Source organism: Phocoena sinus, chromosome 16 (genome assembly GCF_008692025.1).
Source record: "Phocoena sinus isolate mPhoSin1 chromosome 16, mPhoSin1.pri, whole genome shotgun sequence".
NCBI lineage: Eukaryota > Metazoa > Chordata > Mammalia > Artiodactyla > Phocoenidae > Phocoena > Phocoena sinus.
The window spans coordinates 11,818,371-11,840,153 of record NC_045778.1 but is presented as its reverse complement, the minus strand read 5'-3'; the positions used below and the strand labels follow the sequence as shown (position 1 = coordinate 11,840,153).

The 21,783-nt window shown below is 40.5% G+C and overlaps 1 protein-coding gene across 6 annotated transcripts in view; it reads right to left on the bottom strand.

Annotated features, from left to right (window-relative positions):
- BICC1 (BicC family RNA binding protein 1) overlaps nucleotides 1-21,783 on the bottom strand; it is a 305,047-nt gene that overhangs the window by 101,442 nt on the left and 181,822 nt on the right. The window lies entirely within an intron of this gene.

Here is a 21,783-nt window from a genome sequence, read left to right as displayed (position 1 = left end):
TTTTGCAATTGTAAAGTATGAAAACGTTTTTTTTAACTATCCGGTTAGAGACATTGGACACTTAGGCATTAAGTTTTCTCAAGGAGAAGTAAATACGTAAAACATAGCCAGAATCAGTATTCTAATCATGTCTATATTACCTTGTTACTGTTCCATGGAAAATTCCATTTTTTTCTCAGTAAAATTCAGTTGGGTTTTGTACCGAAAAGAGCAACAATAAATTCTATCACCTTTTAAAGGCAAATATTAACATTAGTGAGATAAAGTTATAAAACTCTGTGAGGTTAACATTTCTGCTTATTTTTTAATCAACTGCTTACATTTCTCAGTCACCTTCTTCACATTTTCTCAATCTCCCACCCGCACACATATTCTTTTCCTCCTGGACTTTAAACCCTGGCAAGTTCCAGGAGGAAAAAAAAGTTTCATTTTACATAACAACAGTCTGAAGATCTGATTTTCCCTGGAGTAAACTTGTTCCTTTGTACACTGATTAAAAGATATTTACCATCAATTGAGTTATTCAACCTTAAGAAACAACTGCAGAACATTCCGTGGTAATAGGTGTAAATTTTTAAGATGATGACCCAAAGAAAAAGAAAAAAAGTACAAGGCCAATGTTAGTTGTTCCAGAAGAAAAGGCTACCAGTTAATGTCTTGTGTGTAAGTAAGAGACACAGGATGAACGGGGGTCGCACAGCCACCTCTAATCTATGCTTATGACATGTAATAAAAACATCATCTTCTAAAATCAGAAAGATTTAACTATTAAAGTGCTCAAAAATATACATGCGTCATCCAAGTATAAAAGGTCAGGTCCAGGGTTCTATACCAGAAGCCCTAAGCACCGTCAAGAGGATGGACTACCGGCGAAATGAACTGTAGGTGCAAATTTCCAGTCAGGACACATACTAACTGCATAACCCTAAGCCTCAGTTCCTGCATTTGAGATGAGATGTTTAGGTCATAGAATTCATTAGAGTGAGATAAATTAGAAAACACATATACTGTAATCCAATGCCTGACTTAGTAATAGGTGTTCAATAAGTGATAGTTGTTGTTACTGAAACAGGTTAAAAGATTAAACCCACTGTGGATAGTCTTATCTGGATGAAAACAGACATGCTTATTACCTGATCTCATTTTTAATTCTTCCCATTGGAGGGTACAAAGACTTAATTTTAATGGGCAGGAAGAGTTGGTCAAATCACTGAATTTTCAGTCTAATTAAAATTATATTACGCAAGGAACAGATTCTCATCCATTGTGGATATGAGAGAGAAAGCGGTAGAAATTTTTTAAATAATTAAATTTTTTAAGTAAAAATGCCACTAACAATCTACATTAAAGTTGATGTTGGCATCCCCAATTATAAAGAACATTTATAATGCACTGAGTGTGCAACCAACTCCCCACGAAGTTATTAAGAAACATCAATCAAAACAATAACGCAGGGCTTCCCTGGTGGCGCAGTGGCTGAGAGTCTGCCTGCCGACGCAGGGGACACGGGTTCGTGCCCCGGTCCGGGAGGATCCCACATGCCGCGGGGTGGCTGGGCCCGTGAGCCATGGCCGCTGAGCCTGCGCTCTAGAGCCTGTGCTCCGCAACAGAAGAGGCCACAACAGTGAGAGGCCCGCGTACCGCAAAAAAAAAAAAAAAAAAAAAGGCAAGTCTTCTAGAACTTACTTCAGCATAAAAAAAATTACTTTTTCTTTTTTTACTAACTTTCCCCTAAAAACATGTTTTCAGGAAACCAAGCACCTGTAAGATATCTCCTCAGATGGTGCTAAATTTATAGTATTAAGACTGGTAATCCAAGCTGTCTACCAAGCCTGAGGTGGCCAGGAAGGTCCCAGGCATTAGGTGAGGGTCCACAGGTCCACAGTTTGAAAGATTCAAGAATCATGTGGATCTGTAAAAGTAAAACAAGCAAACACACAAACAAAATCACATGCTGGTTACTTCCCCAAAGGAGCCATCTCTGCCTTTGGATACGATGTGTTCACACCGGTGGTGAAATACACTTGCACCTTGGCTCCTCTCCCCTCTTAGAGACTGGCAGGTGAGGGAAAAGGTACCTTCACAAGCCAGAACTCAGAGTAGATGATCCATACTTCAAGGAAGCCCAAATGGCGACCACGGTCAACATGAAGGCAGAGAGATCATTTGATGTTTTTAAATGTTTGCTGAATTATATTAGGGCAGAGACTGGAGGCGGGGATTGCAGTAGGGAGGGGGCTGCCAGGAAGCAGTGTCTCCAAAGAAAAGGGCAGGCTAAGCAAAATCTCTTGCCCCCTCACACATTCAAGTCAGCCACAAATGCCTTGCACGGCTGATATTTACAAGATGGAAATCCAAAAGGAAAGGCTGTGCTCCTTGCCATTAACGCATAATAAAGGGCACAGGACTGGAAATTCGGCCGTACTTTAAATAAGGTAGAGATGACTAGACGCAAGTCTCCCGAAATCCACACCCACCAGATTGCTCTAGAGAACTACGGATTCTCTCACACTGCAAATGGGGAGGGATTTGAGCAAAATGTGTTTGCATTTCAAAGGCAATAGTGGACTTCAGCTTATACCTACACCAGGCAGGGATCTGAGTTCAAGTAAGACTCTGGCTAGTAAAGGGAGAAAGACAGACAGCCAGGACAGGCAACCAGATCCTTAGAGACTCTTATCTGCCTTCACCCCCTGAACTCACTTCTCAGTAAGGGAGGCCAGATCCCATGATGAGTAACTGGGGGTACAAGAATCAGAGACCTGAAGGTGTGCTGTCTGCCTCATCAGAACAGAGGCAGCCATGGCTTTGGGCAGACATGCTCCAGAGACTGCCAGTCTGTAAGCCAAAGCCTCCACATCCTGGAAGTCACCAACAGCAATTCAGGGGATGCTGCGGGGGAAGGAGGGCTGAGCATAAATGGCCACTCAGGCAGAGTCAAAGGCCTGGAATAGAAGGAATGGCTGGGAGGCTGGAGAACACTCCCCGTGCCTCCAAGGAATCCTGTGCATAGCTCCAGGCTGGCACAAGTCACAGCTTTTGATGTTCTGGAACTGAAAGGTGCCCTAGATGGTCACTGGGGTGATCCAGAGGGAGCAGCCAGAGAGATGGTCAGATCAGTTCAATTTTAATTAATATCCGAGTATTTGCAAAAGTCCACCCACACACTCACACACAAATGTTCTTCAGCCAATCATCCTGTTGAATTTCTATAAGAAATATAACTTTTTCCCCCTTGTAAGGAGCCATGGGATTACATAATGACTTCAAATTATATAACTAGGAAGTTATGAAGTCCCTAGATTATGTAACATTTGAGAATCATGGATGCCTTTATTTTCTTTCCACCTATGATGTAATTCTCACTGGAAAACATGCATAAGTTATGAGGTGTTTGCACATGTAACATTTTAAAACTGGCTAGCAAAAGCACTGATTGGCTGTTACATAAGTCATTTTCCCATACATGAAAGTCAATGACTAAAGGAGTACGAGCTTGGCTGCCCAGCTTTGAGATCACACAGAATTCAGTAAACTAGAGTCATACTGACACTAACTTTTTCCATCTTCCTTGGTTTTAACTCCTTAACAAGTTTCTCTTTTGCTTGTTTAAAGAATCTAATTTAATTTTGCTGAACAATCCTAAAGGTGCTAAGAATTATTAAATTGTGAAACTAATTATACATTAGTAACCCACAAACCCAGCCATAAATTGGATCTCATCACAACCCAGACTATGCCACTTCTAAGAATTCTTCTAACTGGTCATTTCTTCCTGTGGCTACAATCTCCTACCAATGCAATTCTTGAATGCCCTCAACCCTGCAAGTTCTCTAGGATATTATGTCTCCCGGTGCCCTGCCCTCTCTCTAGTTTCCTGCTGGCTTCACTTCTCCCTGTGCCATCCCACCCCCAGGTCGACCATTTCACCCTCTCATCACATCCCCTAAAATCCCCCTAATCTGTGTTCTCCACTTCTGAGTGACCAAAGAACTGGGAAAAGGCATATAACTGTCCTAAGAAATATGACTACAAATTCATACTGTGCAGCCTCAACTGTATACTAATTTGGTCTGGCAAGGTTTTTATTCATCTCTATTGCATTTTCCATAAGCAGCTCTTCTGAACGCTCCCCAGTTTCTTCAGGTCTCCAAAGCATCCTCCTATGTTCCCAAGAGATGACTTCATCTCCAAACAGACTGAGCAAAGTAGAGGAAATTTATACTCAATTTTCTCCCCTGTCTCTTAAATCCATCACAGTCTTTATTCTTCTCTCCTTCTTCTCACCAAACTCAGGAAAATATGTTCAAACCCGTTTAACAGACACTTATCGAGGACATACTCCAAGCCAAGCTTTCTACAAGGCATGTATCTGGCAGAATCAACGACCTCAGCCATTAAACCTGTGACCATACCTAGCAGAGTCTATTGAGGACTACAGATAGGAAGCAAACATTGAAACAGGTTATCGACTAAAATGAACATAGTAATATCAGTGGAAGGACTCACAAAGTAAGGTGAATAGCCCAAGGCTAACAAACTTCAGCCCCAACACCTGTCATCTTAAATCTAGCCCTGCTCTCCTATTTTCCCTAGTGTCATTCTTTTCTCTACACTTTCTCAGCCTAGAAGTTCACTCAACTGACTTTTATAAGAAATGAATGAAACAGTAAAAGAAAAATAAACTCAATTCACCTCAACCCACGGACGTGTCAAACAACCACTCCAACTATTACCATTTTCTTTCATTTCATAGATAGACATCCTTCGATATTAGTTGCTGCCTCTTCCTTTCCTGCTTGTTGTATTCTAGAGTCTGCTGTTCTCTCAAAGGTCACTAATGTGATCATTACTTAATTTTACTTTCCTGTACATGATGTTTTATTCAATGGAGGTGACAATCTTCTGAATAAAAAAAAAATACATGTTTCTAAAAACTATTCAAATTTTACTTTATTCCTTAATTCATATGACTGATGAGATTATAAAGTAATAATGCATATGAGCTCTCCAAAATCTGTTAAATGGTAAACAAACAATCCATGCTTTACATTCACTTCAATAAAATTAATAGATTTTAGGAGAAAAACATCAGTAAATACTTGCTTTCCCTTCTAGAATAAGGTCCAACACAGAACACAGGGCTAAGTAAAGCCAGGGTTTCATTTTCTAAGGCAGTGTAAGAGACAGGACCACCCCTGTGCAGGCATCTTTTCAGTCAACCATCAAGTTCCAAATGCTGAAGAGTGCAGGTATGAGTTCATGGAAACCGGATGGATTCACTGTTTCCTTTAGTTATAAGCAATTTTCTTGCCATTTGTCTATAAAAACTCCGTCAAGGTCTGACTTTTAAAATAGTTGGATGCTAATATGATCATGAGGAAAAAATAGGAAAAGAATGAAATTCTTTTGATTACTGTCAAGTAAATATTTCAGAATCCCCATGGAGTATAGTTAACAACTATCTTGTTAGGAACGGAAATATTTTCCCTAACTTGGCTGAAGCCACTCAGCGTGACTTTCAGGAGAACACAACAAATGGACAGAAATGATCCTATGGTGGGTCCTCTCCCTGTGACTGATTGTCAGCGCTAACCTGGCAAGAATCACATCACAGCTGCCAATGGCCTAGGATTCCTAAGCCACCAGGAGGACACCCAGGTGAGGAAGCTCAGGGCTCCTGCTCTGCTCACCCACTGACATTCTTTTTCCTGACCTGCTAAAATCACGGGTTTCCAGACCCTTTCTCTCTTCTTGCTTCTCCCCACAGTGTATATTTTTTCTCTTTGTTGACAACAATCTAATGTGCCTGGAAACTGCTTCAAGTGCCTGTGTGCTACTTGGGATCATTTTAATACTTTTGCAGATGGTTTGGAGCATTTTTTTCTCAAAATGAGCCCTGAACTCTAAATCATTTTGCCATATTTCTACACTGATATATAAAATACACTTGAGATGAATGCAGTCATTTTTCCACTAAAAAACAGAGTTGTTAATTAACGACTGGGAGAGAATGCCAACTCCATTTGTCCACGGCATAATGACTGTTCAATCGACCAGGATAGCCATCTTAGCTTGGGTTCCCCCAAAAAGGACCCTGAGACAAGAACCTGGGTTAGTGTGTGTTACTTGCGACAGTTTATTCGGGAGGTGGTCCCAGGGAGCACAAGTTAGGGAGTAAGGAAAACATGGGTGAGGAGAGAGGAGAGCCAATAAAGGGAGTGGTAATGGATCAGCCACTGCTGGGGCTCCATCCCCCTGGGGCATCCTGAGGGGACATGAACAATATGTCGCAGCACTGTCCCACAGAGAGAAGGGGAAACTGGACAGGTGTTTTCTGACTCCAGTCCTTCACTAACGTTGAAGGCTATCCCTGAGAGAGTTTACTTCCAGCATCACTGCCAGCACTTCTAAGCTGCTCTGCACCAGAGGAGGAAGTTCCCACAGGGCTGACCCCGGGGCGGGGGAGAAGGGCAGCAACCCAGCACTCGAGATGGGAAGCTGTCAGCATGCATGGGAGATGCCCACCACAGGTAAACTCAGAGGGAGGCCGAGAGCCAAAGAACACCATTTGTGACAGCAGCCCCAGTTCCTTGCTTTTATCAAGCCACCATGTTGCGCTGCCTCACCTTTCAAAAAGTCTCCCTTGATCCCATTTATCAAATACGATTCACTACCCTCGTCTCCCAGTCTTTAACCCCTTCCTACCACATTTATCAATTATCTCCTGCGACCATCCCCTACTCCAGGCTTTACCACTGACTACAGGATGGACGAGGTTCACGTGAGGTCATGGACCTCACTGATCTGCCCTACCTGCCCAGCCTTACTGGCCACCAACTCTTCCCACTCTCTCCCTTTCACCTTCTCTTCCTCTAACAAACAATGATCCTTCTCAGCTTTGAGCCTTTCCCACACAGAATGCCTCAACCCTACCTGCCCTTTGGAAATCCACACTAGGAAGCAGCGACTGCTAAGGAATAGTTGCCTTGGCTGTGGCTGGCACTCTGCTCCTGCTCCTCTGAACTGTTCTAGTCTTGACAGCAAACAATGCCATTTTAAAGAATGTGCTTAAAGTGAGAGGGCAGGAAACTCTGGCCAAACTCTAAGGTTCCAAGGGGCAGAGACTGAGATCAATGCTCCTTTAAATTCTTCCAACACTCCCTATAGGGCCCACTAGCTAAAGACCACCAGGAACACAACTGTAGTCAATAAATCGAGCTTTCTTTAGCTTGCTACAGAGAGAGAGAGAGAGAGAGAGAGAGAGAGGGAGAGAGAGAGAGAGAGAGAGAGAACCAAAGGGACTGGGTCATCCGAAAAGGAAACTGAAGGAAGCTTATTATAGAACCTGGGTTTGTTCTGGGTGATTCCAAGGAGGTCTTAGGAAAGTGGTGGCCAGATTTGGGCTGAAAGCTGTCAGGAAGTGGGGAAATTTACTGAGTAAGTATCTTGGCAAATTTTACACAGAAGGCAGAGGATGAAAGCAGAGCTGGAGTCATCGTTGGTAAAGCAGCAGCAATCACTCAGGTCAGTCAAAAGAGAGGGATGTTTAATTACTTTTGTGGCTGCAGAGTGTCCCTGTCTCAGTCTTGCTTCAGACCTACTGAAGGAGTAGCCTTGTCTGATTATTTATACTCTGCAAGAGGTACTTATGTTCAACTGGGAACACTGTGGCCGAGCTGCCAGGGACATTTTTCACTTTCTCCAAAGTGACTCAAAAGATACCAGAATGACTTAAATCACTGTTGAATTAATTTCAAATTTGTTCTAAACCTAAATGATAACGCAAACTTTAACTCCTAAGTTATAACTCCACTCCTGGCAGGCACTGCGCACACGGACGGGAATAAGATATGCTGGCCTTTGACACAGGGCCATGAGGTCGCAGTCCAGGAGGAAAGGCAAACGTCTAGGCTGATACAACACAAGCCTGGAAAGTGCCAAAATGTAAAAATGCATAAGGTACTGACAGCGTAGGGAACTGAGTATAAACTGCATGTAGAGTACAGGTGAAGCTTTCCAGGAAGACATGTCATCTGAGATGGATGTGGAAGGATGACTAGGACTTGACCAGTTGGAAACGAAGGGTGGAGACGCAGCAGACACAGCAGGTGCAAAGGTGTGATGGTTTAATGGATTGGGGAACAGAACATAAGTCAATGTGACTGAAAAAAACTTTACTGAAAACTAAAATTTTGCAATGAACTCGAATGAATTTCCAAACCTAGACTATACAGATACTACATTTTGCAGGTGTGGAAAGAGAGAGTGTTACATAACTTGCCTATGATGTAAAAATCGACTCAGCATTGACCCAGGGAGAAAATCCGAGAGGATTAGATTAAAATATACCCACTTGATGGTGAAAGCAAAGGAAATAGGGGCATATAGTTTCATCTCAAACATGTATACCCTCAGTGGCTGAAAGTCTTTTTTCCTTTCTTCAGCCTCACTCTGCTGAGTTCATATATATCTCCCAGCTAAGTGAAATAAATCTGGACTCCTTGGTGCTGTATCAGATTTGAGAAAGAGTGAGGACCACCCAAAGAAAGCAAAGGGGCACTTCTGAAACAGTGCAATGCATAAGGAGACTGTAGTTCTGTTAAGTCAACTGAAAGTTGAAGAGGAAGTAAATTTTACCAAAAACTAAATACTCTTATTTATGGATCCCACTCTAAACGTGGAGACAGTGTAGAAACAGAATACAAGTCAATCCAAAATAACATGTTTAGGTGTCCTTCCCTTGCATAAAAGGGGGAATGGAAAAACTTTCAGAAACTTTTCCCACTAAAATACAAAACTAAAGCTCAATACATGCAAATACAGGCAAATGACTTACTGGGTCTTATTTCTGTTACACCAAGAAAATTCAGGAGTTCAATGATTTCTTGAATAATATTATAATTATTTCTCATGCCTTGCCAAATGACACACACACATCCATATACATACATAAATATATATCTATATGTATGTGTGTATATATGTGTGAGTATATCTATATATTTATATAATTTCCACACTCTTAATATTGACAATCTAATCTTTAAATAGTTTACTTTGGAAATCCAATGTCTTAAAAGTTCATGCATACTTTTGTACGGTCCTTCAAAAATTAATACATTATTACTACTTAAGGTCAATTCATTTCTTTCTAGTTTCAAATAGAAATGATCCATGAATTACTGTAAATAAATATTAATAGTGAGAAATGAGCCATTTGGACACTACAGTTAGAGAGAAGCATAAGTAATCTTAAATTTCCAAGTAGAAAAAACAATTTAAAGGTCTTTATTTCATTGGAAAGAAAAGATGAACTACTCACTAGAATAGGTAGATGATGTGAATCAACCAACAAAAGGTAAGGACAAGCAATTCACAGAATAATACAAACAAGTGTTCCATGAACAGATGAAACACGCTTACCTTTTCTGTTAATTAAGGAAGTGTGTGAGACGATGTATTTTTCACTATTTAGGCTGCCTGAAGATGGGAAAGCACAGTGTTGGCAAAGATGGGAGGGAAGAGTTGTTTCCTTTCCAGAAGCCAGTCCCTTCTGGTAGGAGTTCAACAGTCATTGGGAGGACAAGATGGCAATCCTAAAAATTATCAAAGTTGCTCATTGCCTGTGGCCTAGGAGCTCTGCTTGTAAGAATTTATGCAACAAAAAAGCCTATACAAATGGACAAATAAACCTGACATTCACTGTAGGAAAAAAAAAGAACATAGGCCAAAGTCTATTAAAACAGATGTGTCAAAACACATTATGGTATATCCATACCCCACATACACACAATGGCATTTCTTACTGCTACAAAAAAAGAATATCACCATTTATGTGCCTACACAGAAGACATCCTCTTATTTTTTAAGAGGAAAAGTCCAATTGCAAAAATGCTTGTGTGTATAGAATGAGCTCATTTTCATAAAGTGATAATATATAATTCTGCATAGACCAAATAGCCAAAAACATACATATGCTGTGTTCTCGTTTTATTTTTATTGCAGGCAAGATATATTTGCTTTAGGAGCAATTTCTGGCAACAAGATATAAAGAGAATGTAACTCCTCATTCCTGAAATCTCTCTGATATCTTTTGATAAAAACGTCTGTTAGGGGCTTCCCTGGTGGCGCAGTGGTTGAGAGTCCGCCTGCCGATGCAGGGGACGCGGGTTCGTGACCCGGTCCGGGAAGATCCCACATGCCGCGGAGCGGCTGGGCCCGTGAGCCATGGCCGTTGAGCCTGTGCGTCCGGAGCCTGTGTTCCACAACGGGAGAGGCCACAACAGTGAGAGGCCCGTGTACCGCAAAAAAATAAAAATAAAAAAATAAAAGTCTGTTAGTACCAAGGTTTGTATGAAAATGTTATAATAAGCCACAAACTATGTTTTAGTGCCACAGAAAGACCATTTGAAGAAGTGAGGCTGCCACTATGATGTTGTTTTCCTTAGCTTATGAGAAATGCCACATGGTACTTCGGTCATGTTTGCAACTGCAAAAGTCTTCTTGAAAATAATCTAATTGCTACCAACAGGCCTGACAGACGTCACCGAGTTCTGTCCAGCAGTGCCGTGACTGACAGAGGAAAGCCAGGAAGATGCCACACATGGCGTGGGAAACCATCAAAATCTGGTGCCCATCTCCAGGCCAAGTTAGGAGCATATGGCACCATCGTGGTGTTCAAATATGGTCATAAAACCTTAGCAACTGTCACAGTTATCACAACCACGCATTCCAGAAAGGAGGAATGGAAGACACAGACAGCAGGAACTGGGAGGGCGGCTGGTCCATCCCCCAGCACCGGAGCTACAGGCACAACTTGAAACTTGGGCTGAAACACTCATGGAGAGTAAACAAACAGTGCAAGTTGCACAAACTATATAATTCAAACTTGACTGCAAACTAGCTTTTAAAGTGCACAGGCTGGCCCTCTTACCGTGTTTTATCTCTCTTACTGAAATTCCGTCGCTTCACCTATGTTGTTACGTACGTACGCCCTTTCTTCAGGAGTCACTAATATAGATCAACTATCCCGTTTCCAATGCTGCAAAAGGAAACCAGTTACACAAGGCAAAGGGCTGCATGAAATGGTCTAGTAAGAATCCAGTGCATGGATGGACCTAGAGATTGTCATATTGAGTGAAGGAAGTCAGAGAGAGAAAGACAAATATATGATATCGTTTATATGTGGAATCTAAAATAATGGTACAAATGAACCTATTTACAAAACAGAAATCGAGTCACAGATGTAGAGAAGAAACTTATGGTTCCCAAGGGGGAAAGGAGGGGGCGGATAAATTGGGAGATTGGCAATGACATATACACACTATTTTATATAAAACAGATACTAATAAGGACCTACTGTATGGCACAGGAAGCTCTACTCAATACTCTGTAATGACCTATATGGAAAAAGAATCTAAAAAAGAGTGGATATATGTACATGTATAACTGATTCACTTTGTTGTACAGCAGACACTAACACAACATTGTAAATCAACTATACTCCAGTAAAAATTTTAAAAATAAATTACAAAAAAAGAATCCAGGGCTGTGCAGAGAGCTGTCTCCCAATACCACGCCTGCTCCCCTAAGCTCAGCGTTTCTCAGCCTTGCACTGCTGACACGTTGCACCAAATAATTCTTGTTGTAGGTGGCTGTGCTGTGTGCTGCAGCATCATCCCTGGCCTCTACCCACCAGAGGCCAGTAGCACCACCTCTCAGATGTGATAAGCAAAACTATCTCAGCAGTTCCACACTGTCCCCTGGGGCATAAAACCATCCCACCTCGAGAACCACTACTCCAGATAATTATTTTATGCAAATCCTAGTAAAACCATTAATGGGTTTTAAAAGAGGAGAAAAGGAAGGAAAAATACTGCAAAAAGCACAAAGAAATAAAAAATCTAGGTTGAAAAAAGTTTTAAAGATAGACACCCAGCAAGCTTCTAAAATGTGGGTATAAGGAGTTAGGACTGCATTCCTTCCTAAAGAGATAGTTAAGAAACATATTCTCAACCTGGGTTTCCCTAAATGAATGTGCTGGTGAACCTTCATTCCTTTGGTGACCAAACTCATCATGAGCACCTAGGTTCATGCTTAGGGAGTGGAGGGAATTACCTTGAACTGTGAAATCAAGGTTTATGGCCTAACTCCATCATTTCAAATTCTATGTATGACACTGAACAAGTTATACCACCTCTCCATCAGTTACTCACGTGTATCATAGGGATAATAAGGCCATTCATATAAGGTTATAGTGAGGATTATGAGAGATAACACACCTAGAACAAGGCCTATTACAAGGTAGACAAATATTTTTGCTCTTCCTCCTCATAGGGTTTAACAAGGAAAAAAGAACTGTAGTTAGAAGGGATCCTGGGATAGCAATTTCTTCACTAAAGGCAATGGACTTAAAACATCTGCACCCCAATGTTCACTGCAGCACTATTTACAATAGCCAGGACATGGAAGCAACCTAAATGTCCATTGAAGAAGGAATGGATAAAGATGATGTGGTACATATATACAATGGAATATTAGCCATTAAAAAGGATGAGATAATGCTATTTGCAGCGACATGGGTGGACCTAGAGATTATCACAGAGTGAAGTCAGTCAGACACAGAAAGACAAATATCACATGATAACACTTACATGGGGAATCAAAAACAAAGGGTACAAATGAACCTATTTACAAAACAGAAATAGAGTCACAGATGCAGAAAACAAACTTAAATTAGGAGATTGGGACTGACACATACACACTACTATATATAAAATAGGTAACTAATAAGGACCTACTGTATAGCACAGGGAACTCTACTCAATACTCTGTAATGACCTATATGGGAACAGAACCTAGAAAAGAGTGGATCTATGTTCATGTATGACTGATTCACTTTGCTGTACAGCAGGAACTAACACAACATTGTAAATCAACTCTACTCCAATAAAAATTAATTTAAAAATAATAATAAAAATAAAACATCTGTTCAGGATAAGAAGACAACTGAGGGAAAAGGAGCGCTCCTCAGGAGACAGAGGTCACAAAGAAAGATCATGACTTGGCTCCAGTCACCTTCCGGGGAATAAAAAGGTGTGATTTACCATTTAATCATCCTTCTCACTTTCTTTTTTTTATTTTACAAAACTTTTCACTGGTTCTTAAGAGATTTCATGGTTTTAAACTTACACATTAAGGAGTTATTGCTCATATAACATTATCTTTGCATATAATACACTTTAAAATGCTGATTATAAAGTGTTGTGCCCAATATCTAGGACTACTTTTTTAATAAAGACTTTATTTTCTAGAACCGTCTCAGGTTCACAGCAAAACTGATGGAAAGCACAGAGTTCCCATATGCCCCTCGCCACACGCAGGCGCTGCTTCCCCGAACGTCAACATCACATCGACATCAAAACCCATTTTGTGGGTTTTGATGAATGTATAATGTTTTGATGAATATATAATGACATGTATTTACCAGTTTAGATCATACAGTTTAGCTGCCCTAAAAATCCTCTGTGTTCTGCTTATTCATCCTTCCCTCCTCGCAAGCCCCTAGCAAATACTAACCACTAATCTCTTCACTGTCTCCACAATTTTGCCTTTTTTAAAATGCCACATAGTTGGAATCATACAGTATGTCTTATTGGCTTCTTTCAGTTAGTAATACTCATTTTAATACTCATTTAATATTCATTTTAAAATTCCTCAAAGTCTTTTCAAGGCTTGAGAGCTCATCTCTTTTTAGTACTGAATAATATTCCATTGTCTGGCAGTACCACAGTTAATAATATTCCATTGTCTGGCAGTTCCACAGTTAATAATATTCCATTGTCTGGCAGTATCCATTCACCTACGGAAGGACATCTTGGTTGCTTCCAAGTTTGATTATCAATAAAGCTGCTATAAACATCTGTGTGTAGGTTTTCGCATGGATATAAGTTTTCAGCTCATTTGGGGAAATACCAGGAAGTACAACTGCTGTACTGTATAGGTAGATTATGTTTCGTTTTATAAGAAACTGCCAGACCATCTTCCAAAGTGGCTGAACCATTTTGTATTTCTACCAGCATTATAATGAGAGTTCCCGTTGCTCCACATCCTCACCAGCATTTGGTGTTGTCAGTGTTTTGTACTGCAGCCATCCTAACAGATGTGTAGTGGTTTAATTTGCAATTCCCTAATGACATATAATATTGAGCATCTTTTTTTTGATATTGAGCATCTTTTCATATGCTTATTTGCTATCTGTATATCTTCTTTGGTGAGGTGTATGTTCTGGTCTTTTGCCCGATTTTTAATTGGGTTGTTCATTTCCTAATTTGAGTTCTTTGTACATTTTGGGTAATAGTCAACATATCTTGTGCAAGTATTTTCTCCCAGTCTCTGGTTTGTCTTATTCTTTAAATGCTTTCACTTTTCCACTTACTTTCTAACCTCTCCATTCTACTCCAAATTTGTTTCCGTACTAAGTTAATGAAAAATATCTTTCTAAAAAACCATCAGGTATATTTGCTTATTTCAGGTTTGAGAGGACAACTGAAAAGCTAAAACCATCCTCCTCTCTGGCCCTGGTACAGGAAAGAGAGAAAAGACTGGAAAGAGCAGCTAGCCTGCGGCAGTTATAAGATGAGCAAGTAAGCTAATCCTTGGGGCCTTCAGAAGGGAAGATAAGGGAACCAGCTAGAGATCAAGAAATGAACCCAAGGGACTTCCCTGGTGGCACAGTGGTTAAAAATCCACCTGCCAAAGCAGGAGACATGGGTTTGAGCTCTGGTCCAGGAAGATCCCAAATGCCACAGAGCAACTAAGCCCATGCGCCTCAACTAATGAGCCTGCATTCTAGAGCCCGTGAGCCACAACTCCTGAGCCCGCACGTCACAACTACTAAAGCCTGCGTGCCTAGAGCCCGTGCTCCGCAACAAGAGAAGCCGCCGAAATGAGAAGCCCATGCTCCACAACGAAGAGTAGCCCCCACTCGCCGCAACTAGAGAAAAGCACGCGCACAGCAACGAAGACCCAATGCAGCCCAAAATAAAATTAATTAATTAATTAAAAAGAAAGAAAGAAATGAACCCAAGCTCAGGTCCTGAGTCCTGATAATATGTCACAGAGCATGAGTCATCTCACCTGTGAAATGATGCGTGTGTATGTTGTATGTCAAGAGCACACATAATCAGAAAGGATCTCATATTTGGATGTTTGGTACTATCTACAAGTGAGGTTATTCACGTAGAAAGAGATATACTGACAAATTGTATATTTAAAATACATATTAATTTTTATAAGCCTTTTATTTTTTAAGTATACTGGAAGCTTCAAGAACTAGAAATACCCCAGGGCTCTATCCTCCTCTGAGACGTCCTAGTTAGATCATGCTCTCTCTAACCAGAGAGACCATTAGTACACTGCATACAACGTTTTCAGCTCTTTGGCTGAATTCCTACTCGTGGCCCCTAATTAGCATTCACCGATTGATGGTGAGTCACATCAATAATATGCAAAAATGTTACCCAGCAGAAATACAAAGCTTCCTGGACAGGTCATAGAAATTACTATCAAAGATGGAAGGCAAAAAGGCAAGCAAAAACCCCCCAAGCAATTTATAACATATTCTGAGTTTATTTTCCTTTCAAATCCATCTTCAAAGTTGTTTAGCTTAATGACAAATCAGAAAGTCTCTTCCTAAGGAAATAGCACATGAAGGCATGAAATATCAAGTTAAAATTCAGAAGCAGGCATTTTTCTACATGAACTCAGCTAGGAGCGGTTTCACAGAGGGGGGGGCGGGGGGGTTGTTGTTGTTGTTGGCTGCACCACGTGGTTTTTGGGATCTTAGTTCCCCAACCAGGGACCGAACCCAGGCCGCAGCAGTGGAAGCACTGAGTCTTAACCACTGGACCACCAGGGAATTCCCCTCACATTTTTTATAACTGTCAGATCTAACTGCCCTGAAAACTGAAGTGTCATCTATACCTGTAAAGACATGCTAAACTTAGCCCATCTTCAAGCCTCTGGAATTCCCAAGGACTGAGGCATTATGAAACTGATTGCTATTACTGACTATAATCAGCTATTCTTGGAAACGGTTGACAAAGGGATGCTACATGAGAGAACACTCTGGAATTAAAAAAAGGCATCAAGAAAGGTATTTTCTCCACCAGGTTGTGGTTGAGAAAAGGCATTAGATTACAGTAATTTGGATGTGGGGTTCTGACAACAGATAAGAGTTCAAGTCTGTAGTCTGCTACTTACTAACTGTAAAACCCTGAGTAAGTTATTTGACCTTCATGTGCCTTAGATTTTTCACCTGTAAAATGAGACTATCACCACGGGTTGCTCCGATCAGTAAATAAGATTATATATGTAAAATATTTAGCAGAGTGCGTGGCCCCAGCAGGTCTCAACAAATGGTAGTAGTCAATACTACTATTGATATATCAATTACATAACCAAATCCTACTTAAAATAACCACAATCAAAACAGTTCCGGTCTGGAAGACAACCAGGAGGCTGCGTCTTGAGTCTCATTTACACACCCACTAAGAATAGTACCAGAGTTTTACTCATTCAAGGGTCCCATGAGTGACAACCATCAGATCATTTTCCGTAAGTTTCTTTCCAAAATTATTAGTCAATAATTGTCTCAATAGTGAAGGCCACTCCTCTGGGAAGGCTGTGATTCTAAATCTTTTCCCTACGCAATACACCTCAGTGATATACATTCCCATCTCTACTCATAGTTCCACTATACCCACGACTGAGTTGAGTTGAGGGACCCATCGCCAACCATAAACTGTTTACAGTGCTAGAAACACAGTGATGAACAAAATGCATGTACTCTTTACCCTCTGAGGAACTAACTGCCTAGAACAGTGTTCTTTGACCTTTCTTTATCACCCATTTTACATCATGACCTAGTAATATATGTATGTATTTGTTTGTATATATAAACAGTGACACACATGACTAAAGGTTTCATGAAACAATACTCTTACACTCTGATGTTTTCTAATCTAGAAGTGGTTTTTTTACATGCTGGTTGTGACCCCTAAATTAATTTCTGATACACTAATAGGTCACAACCCACCACTGGAAATACTGTGGTCCATATGCTATGCCAGGCCTCCTTTCTGCCCTCTGCCCTTTGAGCAATAAATACCACGTTAAAATCCTTATCTAGTCCAATGTGAACACACAACAAAAGTTTAAGTACACTCAGCAAAACATTTTCCTCTGGAAAAAATAAAGTGAAAAGTCTACAATTTTTCTCATGCTAAGATTTTGTATTAGATATTGCTTGTTCTGAAGGAAGACAACCAAAAATAATAAAACTTCATGGAATTTTGATGATCCTCTTGTTTATTCTAGGAGGAAGAGAATGGCCAAACTTGGTGCCAAATGGCCTCCAAAACAGGATACATCAAAGCAACACAGTCAACACCTTTCATTCCCTCTCTCTTGGGGCATCGAAAGTGTCGTAAGAGAAACACTTGCAGACAACAGTTTCTATCACTAAATTCTGCAGGACAACTCTCCCCAGAACAAAAGACAATAAAGCTTCATTAACGCTGACCTTAGTTATTTGGAATTTGGCATAAAACTACACAACTTTTAGCCACGTTTACCTTTGCCAGTCTAAGAAGAAAGAGACTGATGAGCAAATTAAGAGCAAGAAGAAGACTGTCAGAAAAATGTTTACCTTATTTGAGAGAATAAACTCCATCTAACATCACAGGGCATCAGCACAATAACGCCAGTGCGATAAATTCTCATCACCAAATCACTTTTATCTACTTGCTAAGGCAGCTCTGGCAGGACTTGCATTTGGCGAAACACTCAAACTTGTTCAAAATATTATTTGTACTTCAGTAAAGCTGCATTTACTTTAAAATAGGCTGTGATTCAGAAAAACATTCAAAATTTTAATGAGTGCCTGAAGTTATTCTGTTAGTAAGCTCTTACAGTATTATACACCTTAATTTTTTTCTTTTTTTTTTTTGGCCACACCATGCAGCTTGTTGATCTCAGTTTCCCAAACAGGGACTGAACCTGGGCCGCAGCAGTGAAAGCCTGGAATCCTAACCACTAGACCACCAGGTAACTCTCAGCACCTTCTTTTTTTTTTTTTTTTTTTTTTTTAGTATTTACTTATTTATTTAGCTGCGCCGGGTCTTAGTTGCAGCATGCGGGACCTAGTTCCCTGATCAGGGATCGAACCCAGGCCCCCTGCACTGGAAGCACAGAGTTTTAACCACTGGGCCACCAGGGAAGTCCCCACCTTAATTCGTGAATACTGCTCTCACAGGCACAAACCTCAGGTCTTTCTATGCAAGGCAGAATGTTCTAGTATTCTGACTCCAACAGTTGGAAAGTTTTATTTTCTTCCACTCAAAATAAATTTATGTTATACAGAAGAAATACTAAGTATTGCTTTATTTTTCTTCATCATGACCCCCATTAAGACAATCCTAGACGTCCCTATTTAAGTGCCATTATACTGAATCTTAAATTCTTAGTTCTTTTTGACTCTAATAAGGATTCGACCTCCCAATAATTTCAAATACTAGGGAATTTTTTAAAAATTCTATAGTCCCTGAGTTTATACCATAAAATGTGCACTTCCCCAAAATGCCCTGCTTACTAACTGACAATGTTCCTAGTACATTTTTTCCAGTGTGTTCTCTATGGTTAAAGGGGAATGGAAGAAAGGGAAAGGGAAGGTGAGGGGGGAGAAGGAAGGGGGAGAAGGGTGGCATGGGAGAGGGGTAGAGGGAGGGGACAAACACCAGACGGTCTTTTATCCAAAATTACATTTCACGCAGGCACTGAACAATGAGGTTATCATCGCCCTAAACTCATTCATGTTAACTCATTGCAAAGATGACAGAAACTTAAGATTAGTGAATCCATACAGCTGCAGTTCTTTAGAAACCAAGATGGACATTATCCAAGAGAAGTGACTGCTGAAGGATTCTGCCTGTTTCCCCCTCCCCCAAAGATGAAACGTTTATTTTATTTTATTTTATTTTATTTTTTGCGGTACACGGGCGTCTCACCATTGTGGCCTCTCCCGTTGCGGAGCACAGGCTCCGGACGCGCAGGCTCAGCGGCCATGGCTCACGGGCCCAGCCGCTCCGCGGCATGTGGGATCTTCCCGGACCGGGGCACGAACCCGCGTCCCCTGCATCGGCAGGCGGACTCTCAACCACTGCGCCACCAGGGAAGCCGAAACGTTTATTTTAACTGGGCACCAGAATATAACCTGATCGCAGGGGCAGATAGGGGAAGAGAGCAGAGGAAGACTCCAGGAGTAGTTTACCTCCAAACAGTTCTGCCTCTTTTTCAATCGCAGTCATCATCCAGCCATTGCTTTCTGATCGCATGGTCTCCTTAGTGACTAAATCATGGTATTTCCATGTCGGATGGTGAGATTTTGTTTCCCAAACTCAACCTTAACAACCACCAAGGGAACTTGTTAAATATATGGATTCCCAGTCCCACCCCAGACTTACTGAGCCAGAATCTCTAGAGAAGAATCTTAAGTTTCTAAATGATGTCAAATTCGGGCTGTTGGCTTTTTGCCTTTCTGTCAGGCAAGATCCTACCAGCACATCAACCAAAGGAGCCATACAGCTGCTCTGATAAAGGATTGATGAATTAAAAATTACAGTTTGGACAGGACTACTAGAAGTTTATTTGAAAAACACAGGACTAATTCCAGTAAGGTAAAGAAGGGGACAGACTATGGTAACAGTAGCCATGAAAAACGTTTGTCTAGGCTCAAATATTCAGCCAATAAGCATCATAAATCTAGGAGGTGAAATACAACACAAACAGATGGCTGCATTGCCTCTCTGGCACACTAGGGATCATCTGTATATTCTAAACCTTCACATCACCATGGGATTTAGAATTCAATAATCATCCAAAACATGGCATGAGTCCCTAGATACTTTTATATTCTTTGGTCTCTTGAATAATAATAGTTTGGAATGAAGAAGTCTTAAAAGAAAGACCACTAACTCTTTCCTCTACAACACTGAGAGATAAGGATCAGATGAAAGAGCAAATAATTACCTTCTAAAATTCCCCCTGCCATTTTCATTTTACTTTTACACAATACGAATTGTAGTCAAACAAACTTCATCTCTGAATTAGACCATTTAGAAAATAATACAGGAATACACATATCAGGGATGTTAGTCAAGATCTGATTATTCAGCAGCTGTGTCTTCAAGTAACAAGGGCAACTCCAGTCAACTCTCAACAGCAATTTCCTCTGAGGAAACCTTTTCATTTTTTTCTTTCTTCCTTGAGCTCCACCTCTCTCTTCTGGCACATTCTGCTCATCATACAGTACTGTGTACATTTATAGCACTTCATAAATAATAAAAAATAAAATGGTGTCTGTAGACCTAGGCCTGGAGGGATCAATTCTTAGGCACAATTCCAAAGGTTAACTTTTAACCATGTGGAAATTATGCTAAATGCCCTCAAATGTAGTGCTGAGATATTCTTATTTTCAAAGCAAAGTATATAATCATAATGTGGACTATAGTTGGCCATTCTGAATGGGTTTAATGTGTCAGTGACTGGAAGCTAAAACACTACTTCATCTATCCATCTCCGTATTATCTAACATCTCTAAAGTTGTAACCACATTTTAAACTAAAAAAATGAATCAATTCTCAGTTTCTCCTGATAGTGGGGGGAAAACCGTAGCATGGATAATGCAAGAGAGTAAGCCATCCAAAATTATCTGGGATTGTTTTAATATTCATGTTTCCTAGGGGGTTTTCTTTAGGGACCGATCAAATTACATTTTTATTAAGCTAGTAATGAAGCTCATGTCATTCTTTAAGTAAAAATACCTGACAACAGGGAAAGGCTCCAGTTCATGTTCAAGTTCCAATTTACCCAAGTGGCCAGCCAGGGAGTTTTGTACGGCAGCAAACAACCAAATAGGTAGACAGCCCACTAACAGCAGTTTCTCCTTCTGCATAATGAGTATAAAACATCTCAACACACTGAAGATTAACTGAGAATATATCCTATAGCACTTAGCAAATGCAAGGTTTCTACAAAGTTGTGGAATTCCACTTGGAAATTCACCGTTTAGCACATAAGCTTCCCTTTCCCTCGTCACTACGGTCACAAATAAGAAAGTAACAAGATCAGTGTTTCAGTAGGAATTCCAGTCCACTGTCGTCCAGTTAACCACACTCATAACAAGAACTTCAAAATAATTTACATTCCATGTGATGAGTAGCTCTAATAAAATGAGATTAAAAGAAGACAATCTGGATGTAAAGAAACAAGAAAACTGACCACTCTTGTGGTGTTTAGTATCATTTAGCAATAAAAGTCATAGGGAGAAGGGGCAGCAAACACAAAACTCAAGAGCAACAACAAAAAAGCTAGACCACAAGAGATAACGCTCAGCTCACACAATCATCGCGTTTTTAATTGCCTGGTGATAGTTTTCCATTATCTCCTAGTGACTACATGCATTTTTAATGAAGTATACACAACAAAGTTTCTTGACACTGAGGTTATCCTTGAAAAAGAAAAGCTATCCATAGAAGTATATACTGGCAGATCATTAGAAAATACTATGTAATTTTGGAAGAAATAAGGGTCCTATAATTTCCCTTTCTGACCACCCACACATTAGTGAGAGTCCTCTAGGTTAAAGCAGGGGAAAAGCCAGACAAGGGAAATGCTCAGCCTAAAAGAGTAATCAAGTGTGTTCTTCACTGCATAACAGAC